Source organism: Electrophorus electricus, chromosome 11 (assembly GCF_041902795.1).
Source record: "Electrophorus electricus isolate QZ-2024a chromosome 11, ASM4190279v1, whole genome shotgun sequence".
NCBI lineage: Eukaryota > Metazoa > Chordata > Actinopteri > Gymnotiformes > Gymnotidae > Electrophorus > Electrophorus electricus.
In genome coordinates, this window is record NC_137507.1 from 11151770 (window position 1) to 11164768 (window position 12999).

The window sequence follows — 12999 nt, forward strand, 5'->3', positions numbered from 1 at the left end:
CATAAATTGTCACATGGCCAAGTCTCTGCTCAGTTGTGTGTGTCTGAATTTAAGGCAGTTGAGTGTCTACGATGGGACCAGGTTTAGAACATCATAAACAAGCCAGTGACAAGCGTGTGATGTACAGCTGGAGGCATTTACACTGCAGCTTTTATGTACACCATCCTGTCCTAATGTTCTTTTGGTTCAGAGCTCACATGGGGGACTGTGTTTTCTGAGAACAGGCAATCATTCCACAGTAAAATTTGTATGGCCTCTGTCACAGTGCACACAGGGCTTAAGACTGTAAGCGGACCACCCACCCCAGTTATCGGATGGATCCTACTCATGTGGCCTTTTTATTTCTTTTTTTTTTTCTTTCGAATTCACTTCAATCATCTCTAAAAATACTAAAATGCCCCATGGCAGTCTCTGGAGAGAGGGCAATGAACATTGTGAGTCAGATTTAGGATGAAGAGGAGGAGCATTTGTGATTGCAATCGTGTAAAAAGATAAGGATGCAGAAACCCCAGGCTGGGTGGAGTGGGGGGGGGGGGGGGTTGCTGTTGGATGAGGTCCAAAACACATACACACATACCCCCCTGGGGATGGTGTTTTCTCAGTAAGGGAACCTCCTCTCTCTTCCTGTGGTTTTCCTGCTAAGCCTGATTTGAAGCTTTACCAGGTGATAGTGAACTCTGCTCCGTTGTTCTGTCTGTGACCCCCTGCGACCTCTGGGTCTGTCAATTCCTGTAAGTCTGCTAATAAAGAGACATCAGCACCTTTGAACTGTCCCAGAGGCACACTCATTTTACTATATTTAGACAACTACTTAGATCAGTACATTATGATGTGAAATTAACCCAATCCTAGGTTAATCACTCTTCCTAAAATATCCATTCTTTTCCAAGTGTCTTTCTATTTTAAGTATCCTCCTTCTACTCTAAGTATCGTCCTTCTATTCCTAGAATAAAGGCGGTTCCGGAGCAGGACTAAGTGAGATAGACTGTTGTGGGATGCCCAAATGCAGGGCCCAATTGAAACTTGAGACAGCAGGCGTGTTGCATAAAAGAATCTCAGTGCCCTTTCCCGGCAAGCATCAAAGGCTCTGCCCCAACTCTCCAATTATGTGTTCCTGACTTGAACGCAGCATTGAAAGACAAGCCTGAACAGTTCCAAGTCTAACACAGCAGGTCTTAATCCTCTCTCTGCATGTCTTGAAGATCACAGCCTCTTTTTCAATGCCTCGAGCCACACCTAATAAGTCAAAATTCTCCCTTTTCCTCTTGCTTTATGAAAAATGTAGAAGCATTATCCATGCTGTCAGAAAAAAACAAAAAAACAAAAACAAAAACGTTAGAAACTAGGAAATTAGGTTGTGTAGAAAGGCTATAGCCTCAGCACTGTGCTTTATGTATGGACAGCAGATTTAGTGTCTGCACTAAGATGTCCATTCTTTGCCTGTATTATGCAGGCAGCAGTGTATTGTGGGTAATGAGCATGTGAGCAAGCAAGGAGAAGAATCACAATGTTCCGCATCATTGTGCCACAGGAGACTGTGGGGAGAGTCAGGTCAGGGCAATGTAGTGGAAAATGATGGAACTTAAAGTCCACAGGCACGCAGGGTATTGAAGGGTAATACAGGGTAGGTCTTGTTAGGCATTTCTAAAGTCTTTGGCCATCCAACTCAGGAGGAATATGTCATAAGTGTGAGGTTACAACAGCAGTAACCATTTGACTCAGGTGTTAAGTAATACACGGCTGGAACTGTGTTGGATCTGTAAAGTATGTCAGAGTGAGCAATGTGTTTGTGTGAGTAAGTGTTGCTTGTGTATGTTGCTAAGGAATAAGACTCTTATCTCTAAGTGTGTGTATGTGCACTGTGTTTTTGGAAGGGCAGATACAGTCATCCAGTGTGTAGACTTATCACTTTTATTTGTCTGGTTGTTTGTGTGTGTGTGTGTGTGTGTGTGTGTGTGTGGACAGTGGTTATGGTCAGATGTGTGCGGCCTTCCTCTGTTGTGTTTGTGTCTGTGTGTGTTTGAGGAAGAGCAATCATCATGATGAGTGGCTGCCTTATCCGCTATGCTCTGAACTTTTTGGCCTTTGACGGTGCTTCCCTAGATGCTTTCCCTTCATGCCTTCATTGAGCAGAGTACTGAGAAGGTGGAAATGATTTATGACATCTGTTGCTGGATCTTAGTGTCTACCCTGACCAACAAGGAAGAAAGGAAAACACAGTTTTATCTACACAGAGGTAGATAAGCTCTAAGACAGCAAAAGGAGAGGAAAGAACAATGCTCCATACTCCATTCACCTCCAAGCCCATATTTATTAAAAAAGAATAAGCGTAAGAATAACTTGTTTGCCACCATAAGTAACCATGAGTGGGTCATGATGGATCTGTTCATGGTTGCGTGTGAGAGGCTTACTGCGCTGGACTCCAGCCACGACCTTTAGGCAGAACTCTCCTTAATCCTCCCTCTGAGTCACCTTGATATCACACACAAACTGACTGAGCCTGTCACGTATTACCGCGAGCCTCACTGTGTTCTCATGCTAGGCTGCCATCCCTATGCACTTTTGGTGGAAAGAAAAAGAAAAAAATGGAGAGGAAATGAGAGGATGGCTAAGTGGAACTGAAGAGTAAAAGAAATGAAAACATGTCACAAATTCGACCAGAAGAAAGTCATTTGTCCAGTTTATTCCAATATTGATTTGCAAAAGTTGTATAAAAGATGTATGTGGACTCACACACATGCACACACGCACACACATACACACACATAAACACAAACACACACACACACACACACACACACACACACACCAGATAAACACTTTGCCGTCAGTCCCTACATCAATCCAGTCTCTGTCCAAGATTCTCCCTCTGTACGCAATGCAAATTACTACAGCAGGCCATTACCTAACCTCTCCTCAGTGCAAAACAACACCCGCCACCTCTGTGTCTCACTGGCTAATGCAACATTCCAGCTTTCATGTTTAAATCCAGCAGCCAAAATGCATATGTCGAGAATGCCAGCATTCTTCCAGCTGCCATTCTGGAAACAACCATGCTTCCCAATATGTTGAAGGTCAGAGGCCTTAATAAGTGGTGTTATGTCTATGTGGGGCCCCGTTTCGAGCAGCTAGGGCAACATAGATAAGATGAAGATTTAGTACTGATACAATGGATGTCAGGGTGTGTTTATGAGAATTTTCTTGTGGAAATGTCTAATTAATTTCCCCTTATTTACAGCTAAGTTTATTTCATGCCAATGCATTGGAGAAGCTCTTTCTCAGTGAAACAGACTGGTCAAGCCCAGCAACAGCAGATAGTTCACTACAGCAAAAAAAATGTTGAATTAATTATGTCTGAAATCATGTTTAGAATTGTTTATTATAATGAAAACCATTCCACCCAGAGGAGCAGTAACTGTATGGGCCATCCAATTACAGAAACCACTCACCACATAAACAGCACTCTGGGACTATTAGACATTGGTATGGGTATACCCTATAAACCACACAGTTTCACCTGACTAAGTTAATTTAATTGACTGATCATTACATGAAGTCATGAACAATAATTTATTTTATTGTTTTAAAAATGGGAGTTGTGTATTTTTGCTACAGACATGCAGGACAGCATTTTGATAGGAATTATTTTGTATGCGAACAACAGTTCCAATTTTGGAACAAAACATTTTATCAGGACAATTCATTTGCTATCATTAATACAATGTCATTATTTATGAAGCATACTTAGTGTCAGATATTTTACTAATAATACAGTCTAAGCCTAGTGTCCTGTCCTGCCCAGAACACATTGGCATGTCTAAGTGAGTCAGAGATGACACAAGAACGGTTCTTCAAATAACATTGCCCCTTTGGGTTATGTTTTAATGCTGGCTTTAACTAAGATGGTAGCTTTCAAAAGATTCACAAAAGAACCATATAATAATAGAAACTCTGTTGGATCTTTATTCATAATGCAATATACAGCAAACAATATCCTGTCAAGACAAGCAAGACAAGTAAGTGCTCAGTAATTCAGATAATTCTGGCTAGCAATTCCAGTGAGCTTAGCTTGTCTCTTACCATTGTAATAGCCTTCCTCACATAATGTAGTAGAGGGTTTATTGTAATGAAAACCATTCCACCCAGAGGAGCAGTAACTGTATTGGCCATCCAATTACAGGAACCATTCACCACATAAACAGCACTCTGAGACTATAAAGACATTGGTCTTGGTGGGGTACAGGTATACCATATGAACAACACAGTTTCACCTAAGTTAACTTCATTGACTGATCATTACATGAAGTCATGAACAATAGTTTAATTTTATTGTTTTAAAGGGGGAGTTGCATATTTTTTGCTACAGCACAGGCTTATGAAAGAAAGTAAGTGAACAACAGTTACCATACCAATTTTTAGGACAATACAACCTTATTACTACTTCTTATTGTCATTTATTTGCTATATGCTCCAATATGAAATGCAGACCTACAATTTAACATACCCAACAATTTTCTGAGCTAAACCTAGAGACTTATCTCAACTGTCCAATTATGAATAATGCTAGTGGAACATAAAGATGCTGTGTGAGGCTAGCTGGAGTGGGGGTTGGGGGGTGAGTCTGACATGGATCTGCCAGTTTAACAGAAGAACAGTAACTTGCTGGCGCACTGCCATTAGTATAGTAATACTGAGACAAAACGATTTCAGGATGGAACTTGACAGCTGTGATTTGAATGTGTTCATTGATTGCTACAACCTGATTTTGCCTTGCTAGGTGTATCTATGGTTGTACACACTGGTGTTTCCTGTCAAAAAAGACCTTATATTTAGACTTACGAACTATATTAAAAAATGTTTTTTTTTAATTCACTAAAGGAAATACAAAGTAATTAAGGGACCTATATGGAAATGACATCATAATATATTATAAACAAAAATGAATTAAATGGGTTTTTTCATATTAGATATTCTCACCTGCATTTATATACTTATGGATCTCATGACATTATAGGCTAATATAGACCTATATAGCTTAATAGACCTATATATAATACCCAAGACATGTAGTTCACAGAACTCTGTTAGCAGAATAATGTTTTAATGATATATTATTTTCTTTTCACACAAGATATTTTCACTCAAGTATATTTCCTGTATCCAGACCATCGTTTGGACAATGTGCAGTCAGTGATTCAAATTTCCAAAATTGAATTGAGAGATAGATAGACTAAAGGAGGGGTTGTGGATGTTGCTGCCTCTGAAGAACACATAAAACTAACATGATACCATCCCCCCAGTCATATCAACCCTATGTACACACACATGCTGAACAGTAGTCTCTGTGTGTTCCAACTTATCGAAGCATCACTTAACTCAAGCTGAAACAATGCCATACTGTGCCTCACTTTGTCCTTGATGGGTGCGACAGTTTGCCTTGTGACACTGAACAAACAACAACACTGTGCTGCCATAGAAACTTAGCTGACACCGACAAAATACCCGGATATGATACAATTGAAAAACATGCAGTTGGTGTCAAAGAAGCATGTCAACACTGTATATATATGTGATGTATATAAGTTACCTTAAAATATAAACCATTCAAGAAAAAAGAATGTCCTTTGTTCTGTCCTGTGTCTGTTACTTGTTACTCCTAATAACTCACTAGAGCTAAAGAGTTGTGAGAATGCGAACAATATTTGAAAAATGGCTCCTGATGTCAATGTAGTATCACTGCTCTACTTCACACACACACACACACACACACACACACACACACACACTCACACTCACACACACTCACTCACTCTCTCTCTCTTACAACTTAGAAACAAATTAGACTAGTACACAGTCAGAAGAACTGCATCCCTTGAATATGACTGATGTAAACCTACATGGCTAAAGTTGATTCTAGTCTATATAAATATAAAAAAGGGGTTTGGTTCAGTTGTAGACTGAATTATCTTTATCACTGAAATCTAGGGAGTGCAGTTATAATGAGAGGCCATAGTATGAACCTCAGAGAAATATTCTCTCAAATAAGCTTTTGTAGTGTTTTAACACACTCATGTGCACGCGCGCACACACACACACATGCACACACACACACACACACACACACACACTGCTCTTGGGACCCTGCTGCGGCAGTAACAGCTGGTGAATGCGTTACTGTGATAACAGACAAAACAAGTCTCTTAGCGTGAGTCTGACAGGAAGCCCCTGATGAAAGCACTTCCTGTCTGGTGGAGCAACGCGGCGGCAGTGTTCTTGGTGTTGGTTTTCTCCTGCTGCTGTGTTGGCCCTCCATCTAACCATCTAACCTCCAATGTGCTTTTGTACTTTATTGAACTCCAACTCATAAACCACAAAACACTGCTAATCAAGAAATCAAGAGACATGGTTTCAAGATTACAGGACTCTGTTCTAGTGAGACAAGACTGTGGTTGTAAATGAAGGCCTACCTACTGCCTTTGGTTTTTTAGCTTTAACTGTGAAAGACAATCAAATTAATTCTACTCTGGGTCCACACTTTAAGTGGGTTTTTCTTTTTTGCACTCTGTAGATTGTGCATGTCAGTCAAAAGACATGCCCTGTATGTTACTTCAATTCAGCTACAGAAGAGATTACTTATGTTTGAAAGCTTGTATGTAATCTGATGTTCTGTGAGTGTTTTGAAAAAGCTGGTTTGCCTACATGTCTGAGTTTAGCTGTTTGTCCCTCTGGTTAGCGCCATGTCCAAATTAGGGACAGATGCGCTCATGACGAAACATCTCTTGCTGCCGGTGCAGAACTTTTTCTCTCAGTGATTTCACCGTGGCGATAGACATCGGTGACAGGGGCACTCCTCCTTTGCCGTCAGCACCCCCATCTCCATATGACCCTCCTATTTGCCTACTCCACCTATAATTAACCCTTCAGTTAGCCTCTGCAAAAGCGTTATGGAAAGAAAAACAAGGAGAGTGAGAGAAAGATTTAGACATGTGATTTATGCCATATTTATGCACAGGGGGCAGGGGGAACACCAGGGTCTTTGTTCAAAGCTAGACTGCACAATCTAATTGGATTATTTAGGTCATGACATTAAAAAAAAAATGAAGGTCAAGTCATGACAGGATTTCTTTTTCTTCCTTACTTAACTGTGTCTGTTGCTACAGAAGGCTGTTGGGCGGTATATCTCTTCAAGGGTTTGGGGCAGTATATGTGCTGACATGGCTGTGGCGAAAACAGACATCAAAAATGCTGTTTCATTACCATAATGAGACTGCTAGAAATTCATGAAAAGCTACAATTGGCCACAACTGGCCACCTAGCCCTGTGACAAATAAGGAGATTATGTGAAAGATTTGTCTTCCTAGGATCTGCCTTAGAATGATGGACCCCATGGGAATTTGAGTGTATTTGTATCAGGATCACTATGACATCATAGCTGGAAAACGTGTTTTTCTATGGTCACCTGGCATTTTATCTTAATTAACTTCTCCATATCCTCCTATCTTTCTTCCCCCCTCTCTCTCTCCCACTCTTTGCCTATCTCTCTTTCCCTCTTTTTTTCTCTCTCTCTCTTTTTCACACATACTTGTGCTCCCACACGCACACACTTTATCACTTTCCATCGTTCCCCTGTCTGGCTTTCAACAATCAGCGGTTTCTGTGTTTGTCTTTGGACAAATGCCACCATGGCTACCTTAAATGGGTAAAGGCAAAAGTACACTGCACAATAGAGCAGGCTTGGGGTAAGAACATACTGCCACTTTTGGCACTTACAATGAGACATAGCATTGTCCTAAACAAGAACCTTTCATGAATCTCAGGTGAATGAATTATGAAGCTTGCTTGAGAATGGAGCTTCTTTTGCAGTTGATCAGATTTTCTCCTTGTTTTCTGATGAAAAGATGCAAGAAACAGTTTGAATCTTATTTATGTTTGACTCAGTTTAACACAGATAAATGGTGTTAAGATAAACTGTGTGCAAAGTTGTACATACTCGTATAGCAAGCTTTCTGACTGCAGTCATCAAACTTGTTTTAACAGCTACGGGCCTTTTTGTTAACGTTCAGGTATTAGGTGCTCACAAGTTAGAGTCTGCACTGAGAATCATTGTGTTTATGCCCTGAGCAGTGGAGGTGTTGAGTGTTAACCCAGACTGGAGTGTCATTCAGTGAAAAGTAGAATCTCCTTTTTTCAAAATTCCATATTCATTGAGGCTGTTCCTTTTTCCACATTTCTATTATTATAGAAGGGGAACTCCAAATTCACATTGAATTTGCAGGAATTATTTGACTGGATTTCATACAAATTTCAGCTCCGTGTATGTGCCAATAGTTGTAAGAGAGTGAGAGCAGTTTATGCTTTACTCGGAACATACAGTGCTATAGGTTATTTAGGTGATGAGAAGTGGATTAGAGCTTTACATCTGAACAGAGCATGCAAACATCTTTATATCCAGATGCACACGTGTGCTCACAAAAACACACTTGCAGTCGTCTGAGGGATACAGTCAAATGCTGCATTCATTGCAGGCCCATGCAAAACCAACATATACATTTACTGAAATCTTCTGTGTGGAGTGATGGACTTTCTCATAGTGGGGCAGGCAATGAAATCTGTCCAGCACAGTTCACACATGGCTCATTGTTACATGGGTGACTGGGTCATGAAACATTAATGCCACACAGTCAACAGCATATGCCTGCTTAAAAGTGTTGTCATCAGTAACCTAATATGACCTCTGTAGATCAAAAGCATAAGCACCCCCCCTGCAAATGTTTGCCTTTGTGAATGTGTGTGTGCATATGTGGTCACGTTGCACATACATGTGTGTAACAGGTTGTGCATTAGATTTGTTGGTTTAGATTGGTTTAGATTTGAGGAGGGAAAAAGCTGGGTTGGGTTTATACGTGTCACTGATTTTGTTGAGATCAGCGAAGTGCTGCTGCTGTTTGACTGTAACATGTCTTGGGTGTGAGCACAGGCAAACCAGATCCCCAGATTACAGAGGCATATGTGTGGTAGGTGTGTGTGTCTGTGGTATAGAGAGAAAAGACGAGCAAGTGCTTTTTGCTGAATTCTGAGTGTGTGTTTATGTGTTTTGTTATGGTTCATGTTAATGTTCCATGTGGTTGGGAAAATATGTCAGAATAAACTTAGGATGTAAGTAATCACTGGAGTGTGATGAGGTGCAGTTTTCCCATTAGTCTGGGAACAGCCAATCCAAACTGAGACATGGCTCCAATCAGTAAAGTCACGCACCACCACATGCACAAACACACATACACCCAAGTGCCTAATCCCCATTTGCTGTAGCGACACAGGGAACGATGACGTCACTCACCTGTGGCTGACTGCTTGACTGCACAAAGCTGCCCTTGTGTTGCTGCAAGCTCCTGCTCTTACTCACATGACATGCAGGAGCTGGACAGACATCGCCCAGACCTGAGTCTCTCCCTTTAGTAACTACCAGTGCTTTTTAGTGTACTTTACACTAATCAGCCCTTCTTAAGTAAAAGACTAACACTGCTTGGTGCGTAGTCTCACCATGTCCCTGTATTCTATTTGCATCTTATTTGCATAACATGCCAAACAGTTTCTTGTTACCTATTTTCTTTGATCCTTTTGTGGTATACTTCACATAGGTAATATCATTCATATATTACTCATAATTATGTGTACTATACTATAAGACTCTTTCTTTTCTGTTTATAAGCATATTTGATCTTTATCAGCTTGGGTCATGTTCTATGTGCATACCTCTAACCTAGTTCACAGCCTGCTGTGCTAAATGCAGTAGCAATGGACTAGCAAAGGTCAGATGCTTACTCAGTCTAATGTTATCACATTTATATATATCTATTGATATATATCCCATGTCGTGATCTAGTAAGAATGTGTGCTTGCCCGTTTACTCATTTGTCTTTGCAAATCATTCTTAGGAAACAATTATGTTGAGCTTGGTTTCTTTTACCCCAGGTTAAGTTTACTCTAGGAGGAACACATTAAATGAAGATGAATTAAAATGTCTTTTAAGGTTCATTGTCACATGAGTAAGCAGCAGAAGTGAAAGAACTCTAGGATTTCTAGGTATAAACTTTATGTAGTGCCATAGTGGTGGGTTAATGGAGGCTTTCAGTCATGCCTGCGTTAGGGTCATAATTGTTATGGTTTCAGCAGGGTAAAATGGAGTTGACATCTCTCTCTCTCTCTCTCTCTCTCTCTCTCTCTCTCTCTCTCTCTGTGTGTGTGTGCGTGTGTGTGAACGAGCTTATCCAGATACCCTGACATGTCTATACCCGGCTCACAGTAAAAGCCCTGATTTAGAATATGGAGGAGCAGTAGGCCACAGTGCTGATGGATGACCAGGATATTTGGGCCTCTGCACACAAACACAAGGTAATGTGGGGGGAGACAGGTCTATTCTCTCCAAAGTACAGTGCTGTGAGGCTCATGACCTACCGTATGACTGGCTGGATCTCCACTGATATGATTTCATCATTTCAAAGTGGAAGGTGTGAGATCTTCACATGTGAGTGACCTTCCCTTTCGGTGGCACAAGCTCACAATAGTTCCCGAAGCTTTTTCCTAAGTTGGTTTGGCCACCTTGTATGCCAAGCCATGCCCAGTGCTAGTAAAACAAACTGGAGCAATGTGGAAACACTGCTCTTGTTTTAAAATAATTTACTGTCATGCTTGTCCATAAACAGCCTCATACTCCCTGGGTATTTAAAATAAAATATTTAAATAAATGACATATATCAAGTCAGAAAGTAAATGGAGCAAGCCTTGATTTTCCTTGGGGCAGTGCTGTGTTTTCATGCTCTTGCTGTGTGTGTCTCATCTGGTTGGGTTTGAGGGTAACTTCTCAGAGAGGTTTAGGCTGATGACTGATCACAGCAGGATCAACAGCAGGGTCTACTCTGCAACAAAGCTCCTGCTTCCCCCTGGACATACGAGTGAATGGTGCTCTCAGTTATGAATAGCCACAGTTTTGCTTCACTTTTAGTATAGGCTGGTTAAAAAATGTGTCCATAAATGGAGCTTTTGTATAGTTGGAGGTTTTTTTTTCATTGCATTACATTTATCATCAGTCGGTGTGCTGTGACATGGATGATAATCTTTAGTTCATAATTTAGAATTTTTCTTTTTATCTGTGTTTTCAAAGGATGGTGAAAGTAAGAATGCCAGAGATGATCCCTCACTAACAGCTTTGCATCTCAGCCAGAGGAGCTGCTACTTGCTATCGATAGAAAGACCTTAGTTTAGCTATAGATGGACAGGATGTTCTAGAAGAGAAGTTTGACTTGTGAGATTACACAGCAGTCTCATTCCTCAATGATCCATGACTTTTTAAATTCTTCTCTCTCTCTCTCTCTCTCTCTCTCTCTCTCTCTCTCTCTCTCTCTCACTGTGGGTAATGCGGGAGCTTGGGGACAGAAATAACACTCAGTGATGTTTGGCAAGATTTAACTAATTATAGAGCAACTTGTCTGAACTTTGACCCCAGCATGGAATTTGAAATAGACACCTTTTATTCTCTCACTGATTGATGACAAAAGGACAGCGACCTTGTACCTTCCTCCCTTCTTTCACAGGCCGACTGATGGACCTGGTTCGAGAGAGCACGGCTCAGTTTGCAGCCGTCACATGACTCATGGATGTTCCAGCGCTCTCTTTCACGCCTCCCATTGTTGCTTGCACTCAAATCCACCCAAACAAAACACCCATGGCCCTCCTTCAGTGTTTACCCAACAGAGCCTGGCCACTCACCCGAAGCCTGGGTAACCCAAGCAGCCCAGCGACTGAGCTGCAGTCGAAGAGGGCCAAAAGGAGAAATAACCGAGTGAGCAGAGAGAGGGGAGAGAATCTGGCTAGTACAGAATGGAGAGGCCAGGAAACTGGCCGCCAGGCTGGGCAGCAACTCCCAACTGGGCAGCTCCTCTCCCAGTGCCATCAGGGCTAAAATGCTGGACTGGCACTATGACAGATGCCCTTGTATTGCAGTCCAGCACACAGAGCCATGAAGCATGGTTTCTTTTACAGCTGAGCTTTAAACAAGCACGGGGAGATGGTGATTTATTTATTTCTTTTCTTAAGACACTCTTTGGACAGAAAGCAGATCCTGTCAGGAGAGGATTTTGAGACTTCAGGATTTTTCTTTCTCCTTTTCCCCTCTTATTGCCAAAATGGAGAGTTCAGCCACATGATATGAAAATAATCAAGTGAGTTTTTAAGCATATTATTTTTTCAACTTACTTTATTCCTGCTTCAGTGACATGTCCTAATCAGTCTAGGGCTCAGTAGTCTGCCAGATCAAATGATGTGGGTTAGGCACAGAGGACCTTCCCTCCAGCCAATTAGATTTTTGAGAGCAGTACAACTTAAAAGTCAGGAAATATTCAGTATAAATCAAGAAATATTCACTATTCTCTTTCTGAGTCTCTCTCGCATTGCGTCTACTCTGCAAAGCCCTCTACGCAAGTGAGCAGACCTCTGGATTTGTCAGCACTGAAGGCGGTACATCTGACCCTGGAGACTGCTGTGGCTGTTCTGTGCAAAATGCCGTTTTGTGTTGTGGAGCCATATAGGCTGCTTTTGTGTAGGAAACCCTTTAAAGGACCTTGCCGAATGAAAGTGACTCCCCCTGTAACTTGTCTGTCATGAGTACTGTTAGCACTTTGTCCTGTGCAATCGTTTTGCCACTGCCTGTTCTGAGCGGCTTCCTGAGGAAAGGAGGCGTGCTCGGGGGGTTTGCCCTCTGTGCTGGCGCATGGTAATGAGTCTTTGAGTGTCCCAGAGCTACTCTCAGATTACCCCATTTCAGACTGCTGCAGCTCAGGCCAGTCTGCTTTGCTTTACGCTCATAAAATCTCTCCCTCTTACAAGCGTACATATACACAAATGTCTCCTCCACTGCTGTATAAACCCAACTCCTTTCTCAACTGGCAAACCCTGACTGAAGCCAAGGTCTTGCTTTTGCTTCAATTTCTCTTGCTTGTCTGA